The sequence below is a fragment of the Ambystoma mexicanum genome, chromosome 11 (genome assembly GCF_040938575.1).
Source record: "Ambystoma mexicanum isolate Mex_15411 chromosome 11, UKY_AmexF1_1, whole genome shotgun sequence".
Taxonomy (NCBI): Eukaryota; Metazoa; Chordata; class Amphibia; order Caudata; family Ambystomatidae; genus Ambystoma; species Ambystoma mexicanum.
In genome coordinates, this window is record NC_090934.1 from 825,275,189 (window position 1) to 825,302,408 (window position 27,220).

Below are 27,220 nucleotides of genomic sequence, written 5' to 3' on the forward strand. Positions count from 1 at the left end.
TATACTGCACTGTACTGCTACTGAAAAGTTACCAATTTTACAGGATGTTCAGGTAAGCTTTGTTTCAGAAAACAACATGCTAGAGGCCCTAGGACAGATTACTGGGACAAAGGAAGAGGGTTTGGGGATTAGCACATCTCCTATGAAAGGTACAGTCACGCCCGAGACAACTCTGAGTGCCTCCTCAAATTCTAAGAAATGCGAACTGGGGTCCTACGCCTTTTATTGCCAGTGGATCTTTGTGTTTCAGACAAATGTGCACGCCTCCCAGAGCCCCTTGCAATGCACTTAGGGAAATGGGGGAAGGTGCTGTGCAACCCTCTCGCTGACAATGTCTCTCTTGTCTATAATGTATCTATGAGAGAGAGAGAAATAGGCAATGCGAGAGTGAAAAAGTAAAATGGAAATGTGTCTACTGAGACCAGTATAAGGGGAAATCCTCATAATCCAGGACCGACAGTTGATTGGGAGGGCGCTTACAGGTTTCCTACACCAGACCGGTACCTGAACTCACAAACCCAAACTGCAAAGTGATGGGCATTGCCACTAGACTGCCGACCCCCTTTCGGGGCCCCAGCATATATCGTTTAGTCACACCTAGAGTTCCCAGGACAGTGCAGCATTCAGCGATTACACGAAAATATTGACAGCGCTAGGAGGCCATGCAAATGGCAGAGGTATGCTTTACAAAGCCCACGTAGCGTGCACAAAACAGCACATCAGTCAGGCCCACTTGAAGAGATGGTAAAGAGGAAATACTTCTGCTGCATCCAGTAAAACATAGAGATTGGCCTGCTTTAAAGGTTGACCATGTCCTTCATGGGTGTCTGTCAATATGATACTTCCCTGCTGCAAAGTTTACATTCGAAACGCCAGAACAACTAGGCCCAGAGCACAAAGATGCAGTCAGGTTGAAATAACGAGATACTGAAGAGCAATTTTATATTTCAGAGTGGGAAAAGCAAATATGCCCTCGACGTGATTTGAACACGCAACCTTCTGATCTGGAGTCAGACGTGCTACCATTGCGCCACGAGGTCCTTCTGGCAATCCACCTGGTGTGTCTGATGACAGAATAAAGGTAGGAGACGTACATGCACCTGCAGAGCCTCATTGCTTCTTTAAGTAGACTGGCTAGGATAGCTTCCTTCTGTGCATCAGTACACGCTGCAGCCAAACCCTTCCCATGAAGTCTTGATGTTTATGAATTGAATGGCAAGTTTTGAAAAACTAAAGCAAGCGAGAAGAATTGCTTGCAGTTTATTGGATTTTTTGGACGTCAGCAGACGAGACCTGCGAGAGGTAAACAGAAGTCCATAGTTGGTCACGCTGAATTTTTGAGCCAAAATGCACCGTCCCTGGGTGGGCTTGAACCACCAACCTTTCGGGTAACAGCCGAACGCGCTAACCGATTGCGCCACAGAGACTCATGCAGTTCTTACACAGGGGCCTGATTGGTGTGCTGTTTGCTTATGCTTCCCAGGCAACCTGAAAATATTTCTAAAATAGCTCTTTTTCCCACAGCAAATCAGGGTATCAAGCACTTCCCTACCTCCCCTAATCCACAAACACAGGGGATTTAGTAGAGGACAGAGCCCATCAACAGTGCACCAAATGTCCTCTGTGTAGGCATAACTTGCTATGAGGATAAAGCCACAGTTGCGCACTTGTGTTAAAAGGGGACAGTAGGCTGAACCCAGAGAACACGGGAGAAATGACTCAGGTTTACTGAGTGGAACACTCTGTGTCTTTGTGCCAAAAACAGCAGCGTCTTTTCGGTTAACAGCCGAACGCGCTAACCAATTGCACCACAGAGACTCACTGGCATGTGTGTTCTGCCTTTGGCCTGATTGCATTGCTATTTTTTTCTGATTGGCAGAAAACCTGAACTTTTTTCTGAAAAAGGCATGCCTCTCTTAGCACTGCAGTGCATTAGACTGCTCCCTTGCTTCCCTGAGTCCCCAAATACACAACCACCCTGGGCACAATAGAAGACACATTCCAGCAGATTTAGCAAGAGTGCACCAAGGATTCTATATGTAGGTACCTTGCTGAGAAGCAAGACCTGCAGTTGCATTCTTCTGTTAAAAGAGGGCAGCAGAGTGCACCAAGAGAACTTGGGGGAAGTAGCTTATGTTAACTACTTGCCATGCTCTTTATAGATCCCTCTGTTTGACTGGGTGAATTCTAATTTCTGGGGTAGAGTAAGCAATTTTTGGATCTAGTTGCTGTGCGCAACAGGAATGCTATATACTGCACTGTACTGCTACTGAAAAGTTACCAATTTTACAGGATGTTCAGGTAAGCTTTGTTTCAGAAAACAACTTGCTAGAGGCACTAAAACAGATTACTGGGACAAAGGAAGAGGGTTTGGGGATTAGCACATCTCCTATGAAAGGTACAGTCACGCCCAAGACAACTCTGAGTGTCACCTCAAATTCTAAGAAATGCAAACTAGGGACCTACGCTTTTTATTGCCAGTAGATCTTTGTGGTTCAGACAAATGTGCACGCCTCCCAGAGCCCCTTGCAATGCACTTAGGGAAATGGGGGAAGGTGCTGTGAAGCCCTCTCGCTGACAATGTCTCTCTTGTCTATAATGTATCTATGAGAGAGAGAGAAATAGGCAATGCGAGAGTGAAAAAGTAAAATGGAAATGTGTCTACTGAGACCAGTATAAGGGGAAATCCTCACAATCCAGGACCGACAGTTGATTGGGAGGGCGCTTACAGGTTTCCGACACCAGACCGGTACCTGAACTCACAAACCCAAACTGCAAAGTGATGGGCATTGCCACTAGACTGCCGACCCCCTTTCGGGGCCCCAGCATATATCCTTTAGTCACACCTAGAGTTCCCAGGACAGTGCAGCATTCAGCGATTACACGAAAATATTGACAGCGCTAGGAGGCCATGCAAATGGCAGAGGTATGCTTTACAAAGCCCACGTAGCGTGCACAAAACAGCACATCAGTCAGGCCCACTTGAAGAGATGGTAAAGAGGAAATACTTCTGCTGCATCCAGTAAAACATAGAGATTGGCCTGCTTTAAAGGTTGACCATGTCCTTCATGGGTGTCTGGCAATATGATACTTCCCTGCTGCAAAGCTTACATTCGAAACGCCAGAACAACTAGGCCCAGAGCACAAAGATGCAGTCAGGTTGAAATAACGAGATACTGAAGAGCAATTTTGTATTTCAGAGTGGGAAAAGCAAATATGACCCCGACGTGATTTGAACACGCAACCTTCTGATCTGGAGTCAGACGCGCTACCATTGCGCCACGAGGTCCTTGTGGCAGTCCACCTGGTGTGTCTGATGACAGAATAAAGGTAGGAGACGTACATGCACCTGCAGAGCCTCATTGCTTCTTTAAGTAGACTGGCTAGGATAGCTTCCTTCTGTGCATCAGTACACGCTGCAGCCAAACCCTTCCCATGAAGTCTTGATGTTTATGAATTGAATGGCAAGTTTTGAAAAACTAAAGCAAGCGAGAAGAATTGCTTGCAGTTTATTGGATTTTTTGGACGTCAGCAGACGAGACCTGCGAGAGGTAAACAGAAGTTCATAGTTGGTCATGCTGAATTTTTGAGCCAAAATGCATCGTCCCTGGGTGGGCTTGAACCACCAACCTTTCAGTTAACAGCCGAACGCGCTAACCGATTGCGCCACAGAGACTCATGCAGTGCTTACACTGGGGCCTGATTGGTGTGCTGTTTGCTTATGCTCCCCAGGCAACCTGAAAATATTTCTAAAATAGCTCTATTTCCCACAGCAAATCAGGGTATGAAGTACTTCCCTACCTCCCGTAATCCACAAACACAGGGGATTTAGTAGAGGACAGAGCCCATCAACAGTGCACCAAATGCCCTCTGTGTAGGCATAACTTGCTATGAGGAGAAAGCCACAGTTGCGCACTTGTGTTAAAAGGGGACAGTAGGCTGAACCCAGAGAACATGGGAGAAATGACTCAGGTTTACTGAGTGGAACACTCTGTGTCTTTGTGCCCAAAACAGCAGCGTCTTTTCGGTTAACAGCCGAACGCGCTAACCAATTGCGCCACAGAGACTCACTGGCATGTGTGTTCTGCCTTTGGCCTGATTGCATTGCTATTTTTTTCTGATTGGCAGAAAACCTGAACTTTTTTCTTAAAAAGGCATGCCTCTCGTAGCACTGCAGTGCATTAGACTGCTCCCTTGCTTCCCTGAGTCCCCAAATACACAACCACCTTGGGCACAATAGAAGACACATTCCAGCAGATTTAGCAAGAGTGCACCAAGGTTTCTATATGTAGGTACCTTGCTGAGAAGCAAGACCTGCAGTTGCATTCTTCTGTTAAAAGAGGGCAGCAGAGTGCACCAAGAGAACTTGGGGGAAGTAGCTTATGTTAACTACTTGCCATGCTCTTTATAGATCCCTCTGTTTGACTGGGTGAATTCTAATTTCTGGGGTAGAGTAAGCAATTTTTGGATCTAGATGCTGTGCGCAACAGGAATGCTATATACTGCACTGTACTGCTACTGAAAAGTTACCAATTTTACAGGATGTTCAGGTAAGCTTTGTTTCAGAAAACAACTTGCTAGAGGCACTAAGACAGATTACTGGGACAAAGGAAGAGGGTTTGGGGATTAGCACATCTCCTATGAAAGGTACAGTCACGCCCGAGACAACTCTGAGTGTCACCTCAAATTCTAAGAAATGCAAACTAGGGACCTACGCTTTTTATTGCCAGTGGATCTTTGTGTTTCAGACAAATGTGCACGCCTCCCAGAGCCCCTTGCAATGCACTTAGGGAAATGGGGGAAGGTGCTGTGGAGCCCTCTCGCTGACAATATCTCTCTTGTCTATAATGTATCTATGAGAGAGAGAGAAATAGGCAATGCGAGAGTGAAAAAGTAAAATGGAAATGTGTCTACTGAGACCAGTATAAGGGGAAATCCTCACAATCCAGGACCGACAGTTGATTGGGAGGGCGCTTACAGGTTTCCGACACCAGACCGGTACCTGAACTCACAAACCCAAACTGCAAAGTGATGGGCATTGCCACTAGACTGCCGACCCCCTTTCGGGGCCCCAGCATATATCCTTTAGTCACACCTAGAGTTCCCAGGACAGTGCAGCATTCAGCGATTACACGAAAATATTGACAGCGCTAGGAGGCCATGCAAATGGCAGAGGTATGCTTTACAAAGCCCACGTAGCGTGCACAAAACAGCACATCAGTCAGGCCCACTTGAAGAGATGGTAAAGAGGAAACACTTCTGCTGCATCCAGTAAAACATAGAGATTGGCCTGCTTTAAAGGTTGACCATGTCCTTCATGGGTGTCTGTCAATATGATACTTCCCTGCTGCAAAGCTTACATTCGAAACGCCAGAACAACTAGGCCCAGAGCACAAAGATGCAGTCAGGTTGAAATAACGAGATACTGAAGAGCAATTTTGTATTTCAGAGTGGGAAAAGCAAATATGACCCCGACGTGATTTGAACACGCAACTTTCTGATCTGGAGTCAGACGCGCTACCATTGCGCCACGAGGTCCTTGTGGCAATCCACCTGGTGTGTCTGATGACAGAATAAAGGTAGGAGACGTACATGGACCTGCAGAGCCTCATTGCTTCTTTAAGTAGACTGGCTAGGATAGCTTCCTTCTGTGCATCAGTACACGCTGCAGCCAAACCCTTCCCATGAAGTCTTGATGTTTATGAATTGAATGGCAAGTTTTGAAAAACTAAAGCAAGCGAGAAGAATTGCTTGCAGTTTATTGGATTTTTTGGACGTCAGCAGACGAGACCTGCGAGAGGTAAACAGAAGTTCATAGTTGGTCATGCTGAATTTTTGAGCCAAAATGCACCGTCCTGGGTGGGCTTGAACCACCAACCTTTCGATTAACAGCCGGACGCGCTAACTGATCGCGCCACAGAGACTCGTGCAGTGCTTACACTGGGGCCTGATTGGTGTGCTGTTTGCTTATGCTTCCCAGGCAACCTGAAAACATTTCTAAAATAGCTCTATTTACCACAGCAAATCAGGCTATCAAGCACTTCCCTACCTCCCCTAATCCACAAACACAGGGGATTTAGTAGAGGACAGAGCCCATCAACAGTGCACCAAATTTCCTCTGTGTAGGCATAACTTGCTATGAGGAGAAAGCCACAGTTGCGCACTTGTGTTAAAAGGGGACAGTAGGCTGAACCCAGAGAACACGGGAGAAATGACTCAGGATTACTAAGTGGAACACTCTGTGTCTTTGTGCCAAAAACAGCAGCGTCTTTTCGGTTAACAGCCGAACGCGCTAACCAATTGCGCCACAGAGACTCACTGACATGTGTTTTCTGCCTTTATCCTGATTGCATTGCTATTTTTTTCTGATTGGCAGAAAACCTGAACTTTTTTCTGAAAAAGGCATGCCTCTCTTAGCACTGCAGTGCATTAGACTGCTCCCTTGCTTCCCTGAGTCCCCAAATGCACAACCACCTTGGGCATAATAGAAGACACATTCCAGCAGATTTAGCAAGAGTGCACCAAGGTTTCTATATGTAGGTACCTTGCTGAGAAGCAAGACCTGCAGTTGCATTCTTCTGTTAAAAGAGGGCAGCAGAGTGCACCAAGAGAACTTGGGGGAAGTAGCTTATGTTAACTACTTGCCATGCTCTTTATAGATCCCTCTGTTTGACTGGGTGAATTCTAATTTCTGGGGTAGAATAAGCAATTTTTGGATCTAGATGCTGTGCGCAACAGGAATGCTATATACTGCACTGTACTGCTACTGAAAAGTTACCAATTTTACAGGATGTTCAGGTAAGCTTTGTTTCAGAAAGCAACTTGCTAGAGGCCCTAGGACAGATTACTGGGACAAAGGAAGAGGGTTTGGGGATTAGCACATCTCCTATGTAAGGTACAGTCACGCCCGAGACAACTCTGAGTGCCACCTCAAATTCTAAGAAATGCGAACTAGGGACCTACGCTTTTTATTGCCAGTGGATCTTTGTGTTTCAGACAAATGTGCACGCCTCCCAGAGCCCCTTGCAATGCACTTAGGGAAATGGGGGAAGGTGCTGTGAAGCCCTCTCGCTGACAATGGCTCTCTTGTCTATAATGTACCTATGAGAGAGAGAGAAATAGGCAATGCGAGAGTGAAAAAGTAAAATGGAAATGTGTCTACTGAGACCAGTATAAGGGGAAATCCTCACAATCCAGGACCGACAGTTGATTGGGCGGGCGCTTACAGGTTTCCGACACCAGACCGGTACCTGAACTCACAAACCCAAATTGCAAAGTGATGCCCATTGCCACTAGACTGCCGACCCCCTTTCGGGGCCCCAACATATATCCTTTAGTCACACCTAGAGTTCCCAGGACAGTGCAGCATTCAGCGATTACACGAAAATATTGACAGCGCTAGGAGGCCATGCAAATGGCAGAGGTATGCTTTACAAAGCCCACGTAGCGTGCACAAAACAGCACATCAGTCAGGCCCACTTGAAGAGATGGTAAAGAGGAAATACTTCTGCTGCATCCAGTAAAACATAGAGATTGGCCTGCTTTAAAGGTTGACCATGTCCTTCATGGGTGTCTGTCAATATGATACTTCCCTGCTGCAAAGCTTACATTCGAAACGCCAGAACAACTAGGCCCAGAGCACAAAGATGCAGTCAGGTTGAAATACCGAGATACTGAAGAGCAATTTTGTATTTCAGAGTGGGAAAAGCAAACATGACCCCGACGTGATTTGAACACGCAACCTTCCTATCTGGAGTCAGACGCGCTACCATTGCGCCACGAGGTCCTTTGCAGTCCACCTGGTGTGTCTGATGACAGAATAAAGGTAGGAGACGTACATGCACCTGCAGAGCCTCATTGCTTCTTTAAGTAGACTGGCTAGGATAGCTTCCTTCTGTGCATCAGTACACGCTGCAGCCAAACCCTTCCCATGAAGTCTTGATGTTTATGAATTGAATGGCAAGTTTTGAAAAACTAAAGCAAGCGAGAAGAATTGCTTGCAGTTTATTGGATTTTTTGGACGTCAGCAGACGAGACCTGCGAGAGGTAAACAGAAGTCCATAGTTGGTCACGCTGAATTTTTGAGCCAAAATGCACCGTCCCTGGGTGGGCTTGAACCACCAACCTTAACAGCCGAACGCGCTAACCGATTGCGCCACAGAGACTCATGCAGTTCTTACACAGGGGCCTGATTGGTGTGCTGTTTGCTTATGCTTCCCAGGCAACCTGAAAATATTTCTAAAATAGCTCTTTTTCCCACAGCAAATCAGGGTATCAAGCACTTCCCTACCTCCCCTAATCCACAAACACAGGGGATTTAGTAGAGGACAGAGCCCATCAACAGTGCACCAAATGCCCTCTGTGTAGGCATAACTTGCTATGAGGATAAAGCCACAGTTGCGCACTTGTGTTAAAAGGGGACAGTAGGCTGAACCCAGAGAACACGGGAGAAATGACTCAGGTTTACTGAGTGGAACACTCTGTGTCTTTGTGCCAAAAACAGCAGCGTCTTTTCGGTTAACAGCCGAACGCGCTAACCAATTGCACCACAGAGACTCACTGGCATGTGTGTTCTGCCTTTGGCCTGATTGCATTGCTATTTTTTTCTGATTGGCAGAAAACCTGAACTTTTTTCTGAAAAAGGCATGCCTCTCTTAGCACTGCAGTGCATTAGACTGCTCCCTTGCTTCCCTGAGCCCCCAAATACACAACCACCCTGGGCACAATAGAAGACACATTCCAGCAGATTTAGCAAGAGTGCACCAAGGATTCTATATGTAGGTACCTTGCTGAGAAGCAAGACCTGCAGTTGCATTCTTCTGTTAAAAGAGGGCAGCAGAGTGCACCAAGAGAACTTGGGGGAAGTAGCTTATGTTAACTACTTGCCATGCTCTTTATAGATCCCTCTGTTTGACTGGGTGAATTCTAATTTCTGGGGTAGAGTAAGCAATTTTTGGATCTAGTTGCTGTGCGCAACAGGAATGCTATATACTGCACTGTACTGCTACTGAAAAGTTACCAATTTTACAGGATGTTCAGGTAAGCTTTGTTTCAGAAAACAACTTGCTAGAGGCAGTAAGACAGATTACTGGGACAAAGGAAGAGGGTTTGGGGATTAGCACATCTCCTATGAAAGGTACAGTCACGCCCGAGACAACTCTGAGTGTCACCTCAAATTCTAAGAAATGCAAACTAGGGACCTACGCTTTTTATTGCCAGTGGATCTTTGTGTTTCAGACAAATGTGCACGCCTCCCAGAGCCCCATGCAATGCACTTAGGGAAATGGGGGAAGGTGCTGTGCAACCCTCTCGCTGACAATGTCTCTCTTGTCTATAATGTATCTATGAGAGAGAGAGAAATAGGCAATGCGAGAGTGAAAAAGTAAAATGGAAATGTGTCTACTGAGACCAGTATAAGGGGAAATCCTCACAATCCAGGACCGACAGTTGATTGGGAGGGCGCTTACAGGTTTCCGACACCAGACCGGTACCTGAACTCACAAACCCAAACTGCAAAGTGATGCCCATTGCCACTAGACTGCCGACCCCCTTTCGGGGCCCCAGCATATATCCTTTAGTCACACCTAGAGTTCCCAGGACAGTGCAGCATTCAGCGATTACACGAAAATATTGACAGCGCTAGGAGGCCATGCAAATGGCAGAGGTATGCTTTACAAAGCCCACGTAGCGTGCACAAAACAGCACATCAGTCAGGCCCACTTGAAGAGATGGTAAAGAGGAAATACTTCTGCTGCATCCAGTAAAACATAGAGATTGGCCTGCTTTAAAGGTTGACCATGTCCTTCATGGGTGTCTGTCAATATGATACTTCCCTGCTGCAAAGCTTACATTCGAAACGCCAGAACAACTAGGCCCAGAGCACAAAGATGCAGTCAGGTTGAAATAACGAGATACTGAAGAGCAATTTTGTATTTCAGAGTGGGAAAAGGAAGTATGACCACGACGTGATTTGAACACGAAACCTTCTGATCTGGAGTCAGACGCGCTACCATTGCGCCACGAGGTCCTTGTGGCAGTCCACCTGGTGTGTCTGATGACAGAATAAAGGTAGGAGACGTACATGCACCTGCAGAGCCTCATTGCTTCTTTAGGTAGACTGGCTAGGATAGCTTCCTTCTGTGCATCAGTACACGCTGCAGCCAAACCCTTCCCATGAAGTCTTGATGTTTATGAATTGAATGGCGAGTTTTGAAAAACTAAAGCAAGCGAGAAGAATTGCTTACAGTTTATTGGATTTTTTGGACGTCAGCAGACGAGACCTGCGAGAGGTAAACAGAAGTTCATAGTTGGTCATGCTGAATTTTTGAGCCAAAATGCATCGTCCCTGGGTGGGCTTGAACCACTATCCTTTCGGTTAACAGCCGAACGCGCTAACTGATTGCGCCACAGAGACTCATGCAGTGCTTACACTGGGGCCTGATTGGTGTGCTGTTTGCTTATGCTTCCCAGGCAACCTGAAAATATTTCTAAAATAGCTCTATTTCCCACAGCAAATCAGGGTATCAAGCACTTCCCTACCTCCCCTAATCCACAAACACAGGGGATTTAGTAGAGGACAGAGCCCATCAACAGTGCACCAAATGTCCTCTGTGTAGGCATAACTTGCTATGAGGAGAAAGCCACAGTTGCGCACTTGTGTTAAAAGGGGACAGTAGGCTGAACCCAGAGAACACGGGAGAAATGACTCAGGTTTACTGAGTGGAACACTCTGTGTCTTTGTGCCAAAAACAGCAGCGTCTTTTCGGTTAACAGCCGAACGCGCTAACCAATTGTGCCACAGAGACTCACTGGCATGTGTGTTCTGCCTTTGGCCTGATTGCATTGCTATTTTTTTCTGATTGGCAGAAAACCTGAACTTTTTTCCGAAAAAGGCATGCCTCTCTTAGCACTGCAGTGCATTAGACTGCTCCCTTGCTTCCCTGAGTCCCCAAATACACAACCACCTTGGGCACAATAAAAGACACATTCCAGCAGATTTAGCAAGAGTGCATCAAGGTTTCTATATGTAGGTACCTTGCTGAGAAGCAAGACCTGCAGTTGCATTCTTCTGTTAAAAGAGGGCAGCAGAGTGCACCAAGAGAACTTGGGGGAAGTAGCTTATGTTAACTACTTGCCATGATCTTTATAGATCCCTCTGTTTGACTGGGTGAATTCTAATTTCTGGGGTAGAGTAAGCAATTTTTGGATCTAGATGCTGTGCGCAACAGGAATGCTATATACTGCACTGTACTACTACTGAAAAGTTACCAATTTTACAGGATGTTCAGGTAAGCTTTGTTTCAGAAAACAACTTGCTAGAGGCCCTAGGACAGATTACTGGGACAAAGGAAGAGGGTTTGGGGATTAGCACATCTCCTATGAAAGGTACAGTCACGCCCGAGACAACTCTGAGTGCCTCCTCAAATTCTAAGAAATGCGAACTGGGGTCCTTCGCCTTTTATTGCCAGTGGATCTTTGTGTTTCAGACAAATGTGCACGCCTCCCAGAGCCCCTTGCAATGCACTTAGGGAAAGGGGGGAAGGTGCTGTGAAGCCCTCTCGCTGACAATGTCTCTCTTGTCTATAATGTAACTATGAGAGAGAGAGAAATAGGCAATGCGAGAGTGAAAAAGTAAAATGGAAATGTGTCTACTGAGACCAGTATAAGGGGAAATCCTCACAATCCAGGACCGACAGTTGATTGGGAGGGCGCTTACAGGTTTCCGACACCAGACCGGTACCTGAACTCACAAACCCAAACTGCAAAGTGATGCCCATTGCCACTAGACTGCCGACCCCCTTTCGGGGCCCCAACATATATCCTTTAGTCACACCTAGAGTTCCCAGGACACTGCAGCATTCAGCGATTACACGAAAATATTGACAGCGCTAGGAGGCCATGCAATTGGCAGAGGTATGCTTTACAAAGCCCACGTAGCGTGCACAAAACAGCACATCAGTCAGGCCCACTTGAAGAGATGGTAAAGAGGAAATACTTCTGCTGCATCCAGTAAAACATAGAGATTGGCCTGCTTTAAAGGTTGACCATGTCCTTCATGGGTGTCTGTCAATATGATACTTCCCTGCTGCAAAGCTTACATTCGAAACGCCAGAACAACTAGGCCCAGAGCACAAAGATGCAGTCAGGTTGAAATAACGAGATACTGAAGAGCAATTTTGTACTTCAGAGTGGGAAAAGGAAGTATGACCCCGACGTGATTTGAACACACAACCTTCTGATCTGGAGTCAGACGCGCTACCATTGCGCCACGAGGTCCTTGTGGCAAACCACCTGGTGTGTCTGATGACAGAATAAAGGTAGGAGACGTGCATGCACCTGCAGAGCCTCATTGCTTCTTTAAGTAGACTGGCTAGGATAGCTTCCTTCTGTGCATCAGTGCACGCTGCAGCCAAACCCTTCCCATGAAGTCTTGATGTTTATGAATTGAATGGCAAGTTTTGAAAAACTAAAGCAAGCGAGAAGAATTGCTTGCAAGTTATTGGATTTTTTGGACGTCAGCAGACGAGACCTGCGAGAGGTAAACAGAAGTTCATAGTTGGTCATGCTGAATTTTTGAGCCAAAATGCATCGTCCCTGGGTGGGCTTGAACCACCAACCTTTGGGTTAACAGCCGAAAACACTAACCGATTGCGCCACAGAGACTCATGCAGTGCTTACACTGGGGCCTGATTGGTGTGCTGTTTGCTTATGCTTCCCAGGCAACCTGAAAATATTTCTAAAATAGCTCTATTTCCCACAGCAAATCAGGGTATCAAGCACTTCCCTACCTCCCCTAATCCACAAACACAGGGGATTTAGTAGAGGACAGAGCCCATCAACAGTGCACCAAATGTCCTCTGTGTAGGCATAACTTGCTATGAGGAGAAAGCCACAGTTGCGCACTTGTGTTAAAAGGGGACAGTAAGCTGAACCCAGAGAACACGGGAGAAATGACTCAGGTTTACTGAGTGGAACACTCTGTGTCTTTGTGCCAAAAACAGCAGCGTCTTTTCGGTTAACAGCCGAACGCGCTAACCAATTGCGCCACAGAGACTCACTGGCATGTGTGTTCTGCCTTTGGCCTGATTGCATTGCTATTTTTTTCTGATTGGCAGAAAACCTGAACTTTTTTCTGAAAAAGGCATGCCTCTCTTAGCACTGCAGTGCATTAGACTGCTCCCTTGCTTCCCTGAGTCCCCAAATACACAACCACCTTGGGCACAATAAAAGACACATTCCAGCAGATTTAGCAAGAGTGCATCAAGGTTTCTATATGTAGGTACCTTGCTGAGAAGCAAGACCTGCAGTTGCATTCTTCTGTTAAAAGAGGGCAGCAGAGTGCACCAAGAGAACTTGGGGGAAGTAGCTTATGTTAACTACTTGCCATGCTCTTTATAGATCCCTCTGTTTGACTGGGTGAATTCTAATTTCTGGGGTAGAGTAAGCAATTTTTGGATCTAGATGCTGTGCGCAACAGGAATGCTATATACTTCACTGTACTGCTACTGAAAAGTTACCAATTTTACAGGATGTTCAGGTAAGCTTTGTTTCAGAAAACAACTTGCTAGAGGCACTAAGACAGATTACTGGGACAAAGGAAGAGGGTTTGGGGATTAGCACATCTCCTATGAAAGGTACAGTCACGCCCGAGACAACTCTGAGTGTCACCTCAAATTCTAAGAAATGCAAACTAGGGACCTACGCTTTTTATTGCCAGTGGATCTTTGTGTTTCAGACAAATGTGCACGCCTCCCAGAGCCCCTTGCAATGCACTTAGGGAAATGGGGGAAGTTGCTGTGAAGCCCTCTCGCTGACAATGTCTCTCTTGTCTATAATGTAACTAAGAGAGAGAGAGAAATAGGCAATGCGAGAGTGAAAAAGTAAAATGGAAATGTGTCTACTGAGACCAGTATAAGGGGAAATCCTCACAATCCAGGACCGACAGTTGATTGGGAGGGCGCTTACAGGTTTCTGACACCAGTCCGGTACCTGAACTCACAAACCCAAACTGCAAAGTGATGCCCATTGCCACTAGACTGCCGACCCCGTTTCGGGGCCCCAACATATATCCTTTAGTCACACCTAGAGTTCCCAGGACAGTGCAGCATTCAGCGATTACACGAAAATATTGACAGCGCTAGGAGGCCATGCAAATGGCAGAGGTATGCTTTACAAAGCCCACGTAGCGTGCACAAAACAGCACATCAGTCAGGCCCACTTGAAGAGATGGTAAAGAGGAAATACTTCTGCTGCATCCAGTAAAACATAGAGATTGGACTGCTTTAAAGGTTGACCATGTCCTTCATGGGTGTATGTCAATATGATACTTCCCTGCTGCAAAGCTTACATTCGAAACGCCAGAACAACTAGGCCCAGAGCACAAAGATGCAGTCAGGTTGAAATAACGAGATACTGAAGAGCAATTTTATATTTCAGAGTGGGAAAAGCAAATATGCCCCCGACGTGATTTGAACACGAAACCTTCTGATCTGGAGTCAGACGCGCTACCATTGCGCCACGAGGTCCTTGCGGCAGTTCACCTGGTGTGTCTGATGACAGAATAAAGGTAGGAGACGTACATGCACCTGCAGAGCCTCATTGCTTCTTTAAGTAGACTGGCTAGGATAGCTTCCTTCTGTGCATCAGTACACGCTGCAGCCAAACCCTTCCCATGAAGTCTTGATGTTTATCAATTGAATGGCAAGTTTTGAAAAACTAAAGCAAGCGAGAAGAATTGCTTGCAGTTTATTGGATTTTTTGGACGTCAGCAGACGAGACCTGCGAGAGGTAAACAGAAGTCCATAGTTGGTCACGCTGAATTTTTGAGCCAAAATGCACCGTCCCTGGGTGGGCTTGAACCACCAACCTTTCGGTTAACAGCCGAACGCGCTAACCGATTGCGCCACAGAGACTCATGCAGTGCTTACACTGGGGCCTGATTGGTGTGCTGTTTGCTTATGCTCCCCAGGCAACCTGAAAACATTTCTAAAATAGCTCTATTTCCCACAGCAAATCAGGGTATCAAGCACTTCCCTACCTCCCGTAATCCACAAACACAGGGGATTTAGTAGAGGACAGAGCCCATCAACAGTGCACCAAATGCCCTCTGTGTAGGCAAAACTTGCTATGAGGAGAAAGCCACAGTTGCGCACTTGTGTTAAAAGGGGACAGTAGGCTGAACCCAGAGAACACGGGAGAAATGACTCAGGTTTACTGAGTGGAACACTCTGTGTCTTTGTGCCCAAAACAGCAGCGTCTTTTCGGTTAACAGCCGAACGCGCTAACCAATTGCGCCACAGAGACTCACTGGCATGTGTGTTCTGCCTTTGGCCTGATTGCATTGCTATTTTTTTCTGATTGGCAGAAAACCTGAACTTTTTTCTGAAAAAGGCATGCCTCTCTTAGCACTGCAGTGCATTAGACTGCTCCTTTGCTTCCCTGAGTCCCCAAATACACAACCACCTTGGGCACAATAGAAGACACATTCCAGCAGATTTAGCAAGAGTGCACCAAGGATTCTATATTTAGGTACCTTGCTGAGAAGCAAGACCTGCAGTTGCATTCTTCTGTTAAAAGAGGGCAGCAGAGTGCACCAAGAGAACTTGGGGGAAGTAGCTTATGTTAACTACTTGCCATGCTCTTTATAGATCCCTCTGTTTGACTGGGTGAATTCTAATTTCTGGGGTAGAGTAAGCAATTTTTGGATCTAGATGCTGTGCGCAACAGGAATGCTATATACTGCACTGTACTGCTCCTGAAAAGTTACCAATTTTACAGGATGTTCAGGTAAGCTTTGTTTCAGAAAACAACTTGCTAGAGGCACTAAGACAGATTACTGGGACAAAGGAAGAGGGTTTGGGGATTAGCACATCTCCTATGAAAGGTACAGTCACGCCCGAGACAACTCTGAGTGTCACCTCAAATTCTAAGAAATGCAAACTAGGGACCTACGCTTTTTATTGCCAGTGGATCTTTGTGTTTCAGACAAACGTGCACGCCTCCCAGAGCCCCTTGCAATGCACTTAGGGAAAGGGGGGAAGGTGCTGTGAAGCCCTCTCGCTGACAATGTCTCTCTTGTCTATAATGTAACTATGAGAGAGAGAGAAATAGGCAATGCGAGAGTGAAAAAGTAAAATGGAAATGTGTCTACTGAGACCAGTATAAGGGGAAATCCTCACAATCCAGGACCGACAGTTGATTGGGAGGGCGCTTACAGGTTTCCGACACCAGACCGGTACCTGAACTCACAAACCCAAACTGCAAAGTGATGCCCATTGCCACTAGACTGCCGACCCCCTTTCGGGGCCCCAGCATATATCCTTTAGTCACACCTAGAGTTCCCAGGACAGTGCAGCATTCAGTGATTACACGAAAATATTGAAAGCGCTAGGAGGCCATGCAAATGGCAGAGGTATGCTTTACAAAGCCCACGTAGCGTGCACAAAACAGCACATCAGTCAGGCCCACTTGAAGAGATGGTAAAGAGGAAATACTTCTGCTGCATCCAGTAAAACATAGAGATTGGCCTGCTTTAAAGGTTGACCATGTCCTTCATGGGTGTCTGTCAATATGATACTTCCCTGCTGCAAAGCTTACATTCGAAACGCCAGAACAACTAGGCCCAGAGCACAAAGATGCAGTCAGGTTGAAATAACGAGATACTGAAGAGCAATTTTGTATTTCAGAGTGGGAAAAGCAAATATGACCCCGACGTGATTTGAACACGCAACCTTCTGATCTGGAGTCAGACGCGCTACCATTGCGCCACGAGGTCCTTGTGGCAATCCACCTGGTGTGTCTGATGACAGAATAAAGGTAGGAGACGTACATGCACCTGCAGAGCCTCATTGCTTCTTTAAGTAGACTGGCTAGGATAGCTTCCTTCTGTGCATCAGCACACGCTGCAGCCAAACCCTTCCCATGAAGTCTTGATGTTTATCAATTGAATGGCAAGTTTTGAAAAACTAAAGCAAGCGAGAAGAATTGCTTGCAGTTTATTGGATTTTTTGGACGTCAGCAGACGAGACCTGCGAGAGGTAAACAGAAGTCCATAGTTGGTCACGCTGAATTTTTGAGCCAAAACGCACCGTCCCTGGGTGGGCTTGAACCACCAACCTTTCGGTTAACAGCCGAACGCGCTAACCGATTGCGCCACAGAGACTCATGCAGTGCTTACACTGGGGCCTGATTGGTGTGCTGTTTGCTTATGCTTCCCAGGCAACCTGAAAATATTTCTAAAATAGCTCTATTTCCCACAGCAAATCAGGGTATCAAGCACTTCCCTACCTCCCCTAATCCACAAACACAGGGGATTTAGTAGAGGACAGAGCTCATCAACAGTGCACCAAATGTCCTCTGTATAGGCATAACTTGCTATGAGGAGAAAGCCACAGTTGCGCACTTGTGTTAAAAGGGGACAGTAGGCTGAACCCAGAGAACACGGGAGAAATGACTCAGGTTTACTGAGTGGAACACTCTGTGTAATTGTGCCAAAAACAGCAGCATCTTTTCGGTTAACAGCCGAACGCGCTAACCAATTGCGCCACAGAGACTCACTGGCATGTGTGTTCTGCCTTTGGCCTGATTGCATTGCTATTTTTTTCTGATTGGCAGAAAACCTGAACTTTTTTCTGAAAAAGGCATGCCTCTCTTAGCACTGCAGTGCATTAGACTGCTCCCTTGCTTCCCTGAGTCCCCAAATACACAACCACCTTGGGCACAATAGAAGACACATTCCAGCAGATTTAGCAAGAGTGCACCAAGGATTCTATATGTAGGTACCTTGCTGAGAAGCAAGACCTGCAGTTGCATTCTTCTGTTAAAAGAGGGCAGCAGAGTGCACCAAGAGAACTTGGGGGAAGTAGCTTATGTTAACTACTTGCCATGCTCTTTATAGACCCCTCTGTTTGACTGGGTGAATTCTAATTTCTGGGGTAGAGTAAGCAATTTTTGGATCTAGATGCTGTGTGCAACAGGAATGCTATCTACTGCACTGTACTGCTACTGAAAAGTTACCAATTTTACAGGATGTTCAGGTAAGCTTTGTTTCAGAAAACAACTTGCTAGAGGCACTAAGACAGATTACTGGGACAAAGGAAGAGTGTTTGGGGATTAGCACATCTCCTATGAAAGGTACAGTCACGCCCGAGACAACTCTGAGTGTCACCTCAAATTCTAAGAAATGCAAACTAGGGACCTACGCTTTTTATTGCTAGGGGATCTTTGTGTTTCAGACAAATGTGCACGCCTCCCAGAGCCCCTTGCAATGCACTTAGGGAAAGGGGGGAAGGTGCTGTGAAGCCCTCTCGCTGACAATGTCTCTCTTGTCTATAATGTATCTATGAGAGAGAGAGAAATAGGCAATGCGAGAGTGAAAAAGTAAAATGGAAATGTGTCTACTGAGACCAGTATAAGGGGAAATCCTCACAATCCAGGACCGACAGTTGATTGGGAGGGCGCTTACAGGTTTCCGACACCAGACCGGTACCTGAACTCACAAACCCAAACTGCAAAGTTATGGGCATTGCCACTAGACTGCCGACCGCCTTTCGGGCCTCAGCATATATCCTTTAGTCACACCTAGAGTTCCCAGGACAGTGCAGCATTCAGCGATTACACGAAAATATTGACAGCGCTAGGAGGCCATGCAAATGGCAGAGGTATGCTTTACAAAGCCCACGTAGCGTGCACAAAACAGCACATCAGTCAGGCCCACTTGAAGAGATGGTAAAGAGGAAATACTTCTGCTGCATCCAGTAAAACATAGAGATTGGCCTGCTTTAAAGGTTGACCATGTACTTCATGGGTGTATGTCAATATGATACTTCCCTGCTGCAAAGTTTACATTCGAAACGCCAGAACAACTAGGCCCAGAGCACAAAGATGCAGTCAGGTTGAAATAACGAGATACTGAAGAGCAATTTTGTATTTCAGAGTGGGAAAAGCAAATATGACCCCGACGTGATTTGAACACGCAACCTTCTGATCTGGAGTCAGACGCGCTACCATTGCGCCACGAGGTCCTTGTGGCAATCCACCTGGTGTGTCTGATGACAGAATAAAGGTAGGAGACGTACATGCACCTGCAGAGCCTCATTGCTTCTTTAAGTAGACTGGCTAGGATAGCTTCCTTGCGTGCATCAGTACACGCTGCAGCCAAACCCTTCCCATGAAGTCTTGATGTTTATGAATTGAATGGCAAGTTTTGAAAAACTAAAGCAAGCGAGAAGAATTGCTTGCAGTTTATTGGATTTTTTGGACGTCAGCAGACGAGACCTGCGAGAGGTAAACAGAAGTTCATAGTTGGTCATGCTGAATTTTTGAGCCAAAATGCATCGTCCCTGGGTGGGCTTGAACCACCAACCTTTACAGCCGAACGCGCTAACCGATTGCGCCACAGAGACTCAAGCAGTGCTTACACTGGGGCCTGATTGGTGTGCTGTTTGCTTATGCTCCCCAGGCAACCTGAAAATATTTCTAAAATAGCTCTATTTCCCACAGCAAATCAGGGTATCAAGCACTTCCCTACCTCCCGTAATCCACAAACACAGGGGATTTAGTAGAGGACAGAGCTCATCAACAGTGCACCAAATGTCCTCTGTATAGGCATAACTTGCTATGAGGAGAAAGCCACAGTTGCGCACTTGTGTTAAAAGGGGACAGTAGGCTGAACCCAGAGAACACGGGAGAAATGACTCAGGTTTACTGAGTGGAACACTCTGTGTAATTGTGCCAAAAACAGCAGCATCTTTTCGGTTAACAGCCGAACGCGCTAACCAATTGCGCCACAGAGACTCACTGGCATGTGTGTTCTGCCTTTGGCCTGATTGCATTGCTATTTTTTTCTGATTGGCAGAAAACCTGAACTTTTTTCTGAAAAAGGCATGCCTCTCTTAGCACTGCAGTGCATTAGACTGCTCCCTTGCTTCCCTGAGTCCCCAAATACACAACCACCTTGGGCACAATAGAAGACACATTCCAGCAGATTTAGCAAGAGTGCACCAAGGATTCTATATGTAGGTACCTTGCTGAGAAGCAAGACCTGCAGTTGCATTCTTCTGTTAAAAGAGGGCAGCAGAGTGCACCAAGAGAACTTGGGGGAAGTAGCTTATGTTAACTACTTGCCATGCTCTTTATAGACCCCTCTGTTTGACTGGGTGAATTCTAATTTCTGGGGTAGAGTAAGCAATTTTTGGATCTAGATGCTGTGTGCAACAGGAATGCTATATACTGCACTGTACTGCTACTGAAAAGTTACCAATTTTACAGGATGTTCAGGTAAGCTTTGTTTCAGAAAACAACTTGCTAGAGGCACTAAGACAGATTACTGGGACAAAGGAAGAGTGTTTGGGGATTAGCACATCTCCTATGAAAGGTACAGTCACGCCCGAGACAACTCTGAGTGTCACCTCAAATTCTAAGAAATGCAAACTAGGGACCTACGCTTTTTATTGCTAGGGGATCTTTGTGTTTCAGACAAATGTGCACGCCTCCCAGAGCCCCTTGCAATGCACTTAGGGAAAGGGGGGAAGGTGCTGTGAAGCCCTCTCGCTGACAATGTCTCTCTTGTCTATAATGTATCTATGAGAGAGAGAGAAATAGGCAATGCGAGAGTGAAAAAGTAAAATGGAAATGTGTCTACTGAGACCAGTATAAGGGGAAATCCTCACAATCCAGGACCGACAGTTGATTGGGAGGGCGCTTACAGGTTTCCAACACCAGACCGGTACCTGAACTCACAAACCCAAACTGCAAAGTGATGGGCATTGCCACTAGACTGCCGACCGCCTTTCGGGCCTCAGCATATATCCTTTAGTCACACCTAGAGTTCCCAGGACAGTGCAGCATTCAGCGATTACACGAAAATATTGACAGCGCTAGGAGGCCATGCAAATGGCAGAGGTATGCTTTACAAAGCCCACGTAGCGTGCACAAAACAGCACATCAGTCAGGCCCACTTGAAGAGATGGTAAAGAGGAAATACTTCTGCTGCATCCAGTAAAACATAGAGATTGGCCTGCTTTAAAGGTTGACCATGTACTTCATGGGTGTCTGTCAATATGATACTTCCCTGCTGCAAAGTTTACATTCGAAACGCCAGAACAACTAAGCCCAGAGCACAAAGATGCAGTCAGGTTGAAATAACGAGATACTGAAGAGCAATTTTGTATTTCAGAGTGGGAAAAGCAAATATGACCCCGACGTGATTTGAACACGCAACCTTCTGATCTGGAGTCAGACGCGCTACCATTGCGCCACGAGGTCCTTGTGGCAGTCCACCTGGGTAGTCTGATGACAGAATAAAGGTAGGAGACGTACATGGACCTGCAGAGCCTCATTGCTTCTTTAAGTAGACTGGCTAGGATAGCTTCCTTCTGTGCATCAGTACACGCTGCAGCCAAACCCTTCCCATGAAGTCTTGATGTTTATGAATTGAATGGCAAGTTTTGAAAAACTAAAGCAAGCGAGAAGAATTGCTTGCAGTTTATTGGATTTTTTGGACGTCAGCAGACGAGACCTGCGAGAGGTAAACAGAAGTTCATAGTTGGTCATGCTGAATTTTTGAGCCAAAATGCATCGTCCCTGGGTGGGCTTGAACCACTAACCTTTCGGTTAACAGCCGAACGGGCTAACTGATTGCGCCATAGAGACTCATGCAGTGCTTACACTGGGGCCTGATTGGTGTGCTGTTTGCTTATGCTTCCCAGGCAACCTGAAAATATTTCTAAAATAGCTCTATTTCCCACAGCAAATCAGGGTATCAAGCACTTCCCTACCTCCCCTAATCCACAAACACAGGGGATTTAGTAGAGGACAGAGCCCATCAACAGTGCACCAAATGTCCTCTGTGTAGGCATAACTTGCTATGAGGAGAAAGCCACAGTTGCGCACTTGTGTTAAAAGGGGACAGTAGGCTGAACCCAGAGAACACGGGAGAAATGACTCAGGTTTACTGAGTGGAACACTCTGTGTCTTTGTGCCAAAAACAGCAGCGTCTTTTCGGTTAACAGCCGAGCGCGCTAACCAATTGTGCCACAGAGACTCACTGGCATGTGTGTTCTGCCTTTGGCCTGATTGCATTGCTATTTGTTTCTGATTGGCAGAAAACCTGAACTTTTTTCTGAAAAAGGCATGCCTCTCTTAGCACTGCAGTGCATTAGACTGCTCCCTTGCTTCCCTGAGTCCCCAAATACACAACCACCTTGGGCACAATAAAAGACACATTCCAGCAGATTTAGCAAGAGTGCATCAAGGTTTCTATATGTAGGTACCTTGCTGAGAAGCAAGACCTGCAGTTGCATTCTTCTGTTAAAAGAGGGCAGCAGAGTGCACCAAGAGAACTTGGGGGAAGTAGCTTATGTTAACTACTTGCCATGATCTTTATAGATCCCTCTGTTTGACTGGGTGAATTCTAATTTCTGGGGTAGAGTAAGCAATTTTTGGATCTAGATGCTGTGCGCAACAGGAATGCTATATACTGCACTGTACTGCTACTGAAAAGTTACCAATTTTACAGGATGTTCAGGTAAGCTTTGTTTCAGAAAACAACTTGCTAGAGGCCCTAGGACAGATTACTGGGACAAAGGAAGAGGGTTTGGGGATTAGCACATCTCCTATGAAAGGTACAGTCACGCCCGAGACAACTCTGAGTGCCTCCTCAAATTCTAAGAAATGCGATCTGGGGTCCTACGCCTTTTATTGCCAGTGGATCTTTGTGTTTCAGACAAATGTGCACGCCTCCCAGAGCCCCATGCAATGCACTTAGGGAAATGGGGGAAGGTGATGTGAAGCCCTCTCGCTGACAATGTCTCTCTTGTCTATAATGTATCTATGAGAGAGAGAGAAATAGGCAATGCGAGAGTGAAAAAGTAAAATGGAAATGTGTCTACTGAGACCAGTATAAGGGGAAATCCTCACAATCCAGGACCGACAGTTGATTGGGAGGGCGCTTACAGGTTTCCGACACCAGACCGGTACCTGAACTCACAAACCCAAACTGCAAAGTGATGGGCATTGCCACTAGACTGCCGACCCCCTTTCGGGCCTCAGCATATATCCTTTAGTCACACCTAGAGTTCCCAGGACAGTGCAGCATTCAGCGATTACACGAAAATATTGACAGCGCTAGGAGGCCATGCAAATGGCAGAGGTATGCTTTACAAAGCCCACGTAGCGTGCACAAAACAGGACATCAGTCAGGCCCACTTGAAGAGATGGTAAAGAGGAAATACTTCTGCTGCATCCAGTAAAACATAGAGATTGGCCTGCTTTAAAGGTTGACCATGTCCTTCATGGGTGTCTGTCAATATGATACTTCCCTGCTGCAAAGCTTACATTCGAAACGCCAGAACAACTAGGCCCAGAGCACAAAGATGCAGTCAGGTTGAAATAACGAGATACTGAAGAGCAATTTTGTATTTCAGAGTGGGAAAAGCAAATATGACCCCGACGTGATTTGAACACGCAACCTTCTGATCTGGAGTCAGACGCCTACCATTGCGCCACGAGGTCCTTGCGGCAATCCACCTGGTGTGTCTGATGACAGAATAAAGGTAGGAGACGTACATGGACCTGCAGAGCCTCATTGCTTCTTTAAGTAGACTGGCTAGGATAGCTTCCTTCTGTGCATCAGTACACGCTGCAGCCAAACCCTTCCCATGAAGTCTTGATGTTTATGAATTGAATGGCAAGTTTTGAAAAACTAAAGCAAGCGAGAAGAATTGCTTGCAGTTTATTGGATTTTTTGGACGTCAGCAGACGAGACCTGCGAGAGGTAAACAGAAGTTCATAGTTGGTCATGCTGAATTTTTGAGCCAAAATGCATCGTCCCTGGGTGGGCTTGAACCACTAACCTTTCGGTTAACAGCCGAACGGGCTAACTGATTGCGCCATAGAGACTCATGCAGTGCTTACACTGGGGCCTGATTGGTGTGCTGTTTGCTTATGCTTCCCAGGCAACCTGAAAATATTTCTAAAATAGCTCTATTTCCCACAGCAAATCAGGGTATCAAGCACTTCCCTACCTCCCCTAATCCACAAACACAGGGGATTTAGTAGAGGACAGAGCCCATCAACAGTGCACCAAATGTCCTCTGTGTAGGCATAACTTGCTATGAGGAGAAAGCCACAGTTGCGCACTTGTGTTAAAAGGGGACAGTAGGCTGAACCCAGAGAACACGGGAGAAATGACTCAGGTTTACTGAGTGGAACACTCTGTGTCTTTGTGCCAAAAACAGCAGCGTCTTTTCGGTTAACAGCCGAGCGCGCTAACCAATTGTGCCACAGAGACTCACTGGCATGTGTGTTCTGCCTTTGGCCTGATTGCATTGCTATTTGTTTCTGATTGGCAGAAAACCTGAACTTTTTTCTGAAAAAGGCATGCCTCTCTTAGCACTGCAGTGCATTAGACTGCTCCCTTGCTTCCCTGAGTCCCCAAATACACAACCACCTTGGGCACAATAAAAGACACATTCCAGCAGATTTAGCAAGAGTGCATCAAGGTTTCTATATGTAGGTACCTTGCTGAGAAGCAAGACCTGCAGTTGCATTCTTCTGTTAAAAGAGGGCAGCAGAGTGCACCAAGAGAACTTGGGGGAAGTAGCTTATGTTAACTACTTGCCATGATCTTTATAGATCCCTCTGTTTGACTGGGTGAATTCTAATTTCTGGGGTAGAGTAAGCAATTTTTGGATCTAGATGCTGTGCGCAACAGGAATGCTATATACTGCACTGTACTGCTACTGAAAAGTTACCAATTTTACAGGATGTTCAGGTAAGCTTTGTTTCAGAAAACAACTTGCTAGAGGCCCTAGGACAGATTACTGGGACAAAGGAAGAGGGTTTGGGGATTAGCACATCTCCTATGAAAGGTACAGTCACGCCCGAGACAACTCTGAGTGCCTCCTCAAATTCTAAGAAATGCGATCTGGGGTCCTACGCCTTTTATTGCCAGTGGATCTTTGTGTTTCAGACAAATGTGCACGCCTCCCAGAGCCCCATGCAATGCACTTAGGGAAATGGGGGAAGGTGATGTGAAGCCCTCTCGCTGACAATGTCTCTCTTGTCTATAATGTATCTATGAGAGAGAGAGAAATAGGCAATGCGAGAGTGAAAAAGTAAAATGGAAATGTGTCTACTGAGACCAGTATAAGGGGAAATCCTCACAATCCAGGACCGACAGTTGATTGGGAGGGCGCTTACAGGTTTCCGACACCAGACCGGTACCTGAACTCACAAACCCAAACTGCAAAGTGATGGGCATTGCCACTAGACTGCCGACCCCCTTTCGGGCCTCAGCATATATCCTTTAGTCACACCTAGAGTTCCCAGGACAGTGCAGCATTCAGCGATTACACGAAAATATTGACAGCGCTAGGAGGCCATGCAAATGGCAGAGGTATGCTTTACAAAGCCCACGTAGCGTGCACAAAACAGGACATCAGTCAGGCCCACTTGAAGAGATGGTAAAGAGGAAATACTTCTGCTGCATCCAGTAAAACATAGAGATTGGCCTGCTTTAAAGGTTGACCATGTCCTTCATGGGTGTCTGTCAATATGATACTTCCCTGCTGCAAAGCTTACATTCGAAACGCCAGAACAACTAGGCCCAGAGCACAAAGATGCAGTCAGGTTGAAATAACGAGATACTGAAGAGCAATTTTGTATTTCAGAGTGGGAAAAGCAAATATGACCCCGACGTGATTTGAACACGCAACCTTCTGATCTGGAGTCAGACGCCTACCATTGCGCCACGAGGTCCTTGCGGCAATCCACCTGGTGTGTCTGATGACAGAATAAAGGTAGGAGACGTGCATGGACCTGCAGAGCCTCATTGCTTCTTTAGGTAGACTGGCTAGGATAGCTTCCTTCTGTGCATCAGTACACGCTGCAGCCAAACCCTTCCCATGAAGTCTTGATGTTTATGAATTGAATGGCAAGTTTTGAAAAACTAAAGCAAGCGAGAAGAATTGCTTGCAGTTTATTGGATTTTTTGGACGTCAGCAGACGAGACCTGCGAGAGGTAAACAGAAGTTCATAGTTGGTCATGCTGAATTTTTGAGCCAAAATGCATCGTCCCTGGGTGGGCTTGAACCACCAACCTTTCGGTTAACAGCCGAACGCGCTAACCGATTGCGCCACAGAGACTCATGCAGTGCCTACACTGGGGCCTGATTGGTGTGCTGTTTGCTTATGCTCCCCAGGCAACCTGAAAATATTTCTAAAATAGCTCTATTTCCCACAGCAAATCCGGGTATGAAGTACTTCCCTACCTCCCGTAATCCACAAACACAGGGGATTTAGTAGAGGACAGAGCCCATCAACAGTGCACCAAATGCCCTCTGTGTAGGCATAACTTGCTATGAGGAGAAAGCCACAGTTGCGCACTTGTGTTAAAAGGGGACAGTAGGCTGAACCCAGAGAACACGGGAGAAATGACTCAGGTTTACTGAGTGGAACACTCTGTGTCTTTGTGCCCAAAACAGCAGCGTCTTTTCGGTTAACAGCCGAACGCGCTAACCAATTGCGCCACAGAGACTCACTGGCATGTGTGTTCTGCCTTTGGCCTGATTGCATTGCTATTTTTTTCTGATTGGCAGAAAACCTGAACTTTTTTCTGAAAAAGGCATGCCTCTCGTAGCACTGCAGTGCATTAGATTGCTCCCTTGCTTCCCTGAGTCCCCAAATACACAACCACCTTGGGCACAATAGAAGACACATTCCAGCAGATTTAGCAAGAGTGCACCAAGGTTTCTATATGTAGGTACCTTGCTGAGAAGCAAGACCTGCAGTTGCATTCTTCTGTTAAAAGAGGGCAGCAGAGTGCACCAAGAGAACTTGGGGGAAGTAGCTTATGTTAACTACTTGCCATGCTCTTTATAGATCCCTCTGTTTGACTGGGTGAATTCTAATTTCTGGGGTAGAGTAAGCAATTTTTGGATCTAGATGCTGTGCGCAACAGGAATGCTATATACTTCACTGTACTGCTACTGAAAAGTTACCAATTTTACAGGATGTTCAGGTAAGCTTTGTTTCAGAAAACAACTTGCTAGAGGCACTAAGACAGATTACTGGGACAAAGGAAGAGGGTTTGGGGATTAGCACATCTCCTATGAAAGGTACAGTCACGCCCGAGACAACTCTGAGTGTCACCTCAAATTCTAAGAAATGCAAACTAGGGACCTACGCTTTTTATTGCCAGTGGATCTTTGTGTTTCAGACA

The 27,220-nt window shown here is 46.3% G+C and overlaps 15 non-coding genes across 15 annotated transcripts; all 15 read right to left on the reverse strand.

The window, feature by feature from the left end:
• Positions 1 to 968: 968 nt before the first annotated feature.
• TRNAW-CCA (transfer RNA tryptophan (anticodon CCA)) lies at positions 969 to 1,040 on the reverse strand. The gene has a single exon. It is a non-coding gene; the product is annotated as a tRNA-Trp (tRNA).
• A 313-nt stretch (positions 1,041 to 1,353) lies between these two features.
• Positions 1,354 to 1,427, reverse strand: TRNAN-GUU (transfer RNA asparagine (anticodon GUU)). The gene has a single exon. It is a non-coding gene; the product is annotated as a tRNA-Asn (tRNA).
• Positions 1,428 to 3,217: 1,790 nt separating this feature from the next.
• On the reverse strand, positions 3,218 to 3,289 carry TRNAW-CCA (transfer RNA tryptophan (anticodon CCA)). Its single transcript has one exon. It is a non-coding gene; the product is annotated as a tRNA-Trp (tRNA).
• Positions 3,290 to 3,602: 313 nt separating this feature from the next.
• On the reverse strand, positions 3,603 to 3,676 carry TRNAN-GUU (transfer RNA asparagine (anticodon GUU)). Its single transcript has one exon. It is a non-coding gene; the product is annotated as a tRNA-Asn (tRNA).
• Positions 3,677 to 5,466: 1,790 nt separating this feature from the next.
• On the reverse strand, positions 5,467 to 5,538 carry TRNAW-CCA (transfer RNA tryptophan (anticodon CCA)). Its single transcript has one exon. It is a non-coding gene; the product is annotated as a tRNA-Trp (tRNA).
• Positions 5,539 to 7,714: 2,176 nt separating this feature from the next.
• TRNAW-CCA (transfer RNA tryptophan (anticodon CCA)) lies at positions 7,715 to 7,786 on the reverse strand. The gene has a single exon. It is a non-coding gene; the product is annotated as a tRNA-Trp (tRNA).
• A 2,169-nt stretch (positions 7,787 to 9,955) lies between these two features.
• Positions 9,956 to 10,027, reverse strand: TRNAW-CCA (transfer RNA tryptophan (anticodon CCA)). Its single transcript has one exon. It is a non-coding gene; the product is annotated as a tRNA-Trp (tRNA).
• A 2,177-nt stretch (positions 10,028 to 12,204) lies between these two features.
• On the reverse strand, positions 12,205 to 12,276 carry TRNAW-CCA (transfer RNA tryptophan (anticodon CCA)). Its single transcript has one exon. It is a non-coding gene; the product is annotated as a tRNA-Trp (tRNA).
• A 2,177-nt stretch (positions 12,277 to 14,453) lies between these two features.
• TRNAW-CCA (transfer RNA tryptophan (anticodon CCA)) lies at positions 14,454 to 14,525 on the reverse strand. The gene has a single exon. It is a non-coding gene; the product is annotated as a tRNA-Trp (tRNA).
• A 313-nt stretch (positions 14,526 to 14,838) lies between these two features.
• TRNAN-GUU (transfer RNA asparagine (anticodon GUU)) lies at positions 14,839 to 14,912 on the reverse strand. The gene has a single exon. It is a non-coding gene; the product is annotated as a tRNA-Asn (tRNA).
• A 1,790-nt stretch (positions 14,913 to 16,702) lies between these two features.
• Positions 16,703 to 16,774, reverse strand: TRNAW-CCA (transfer RNA tryptophan (anticodon CCA)). Its single transcript has one exon. It is a non-coding gene; the product is annotated as a tRNA-Trp (tRNA).
• Positions 16,775 to 17,087: 313 nt separating this feature from the next.
• TRNAN-GUU (transfer RNA asparagine (anticodon GUU)) lies at positions 17,088 to 17,161 on the reverse strand. Its single transcript has one exon. It is a non-coding gene; the product is annotated as a tRNA-Asn (tRNA).
• Positions 17,162 to 18,950: 1,789 nt separating this feature from the next.
• On the reverse strand, positions 18,951 to 19,022 carry TRNAW-CCA (transfer RNA tryptophan (anticodon CCA)). Its single transcript has one exon. It is a non-coding gene; the product is annotated as a tRNA-Trp (tRNA).
• A 2,170-nt stretch (positions 19,023 to 21,192) lies between these two features.
• On the reverse strand, positions 21,193 to 21,264 carry TRNAW-CCA (transfer RNA tryptophan (anticodon CCA)). The gene has a single exon. It is a non-coding gene; the product is annotated as a tRNA-Trp (tRNA).
• Positions 21,265 to 26,071: 4,807 nt separating this feature from the next.
• TRNAN-GUU (transfer RNA asparagine (anticodon GUU)) lies at positions 26,072 to 26,145 on the reverse strand. Its single transcript has one exon. It is a non-coding gene; the product is annotated as a tRNA-Asn (tRNA).
• Positions 26,146 to 27,220: the final 1,075 nt, after the last annotated feature.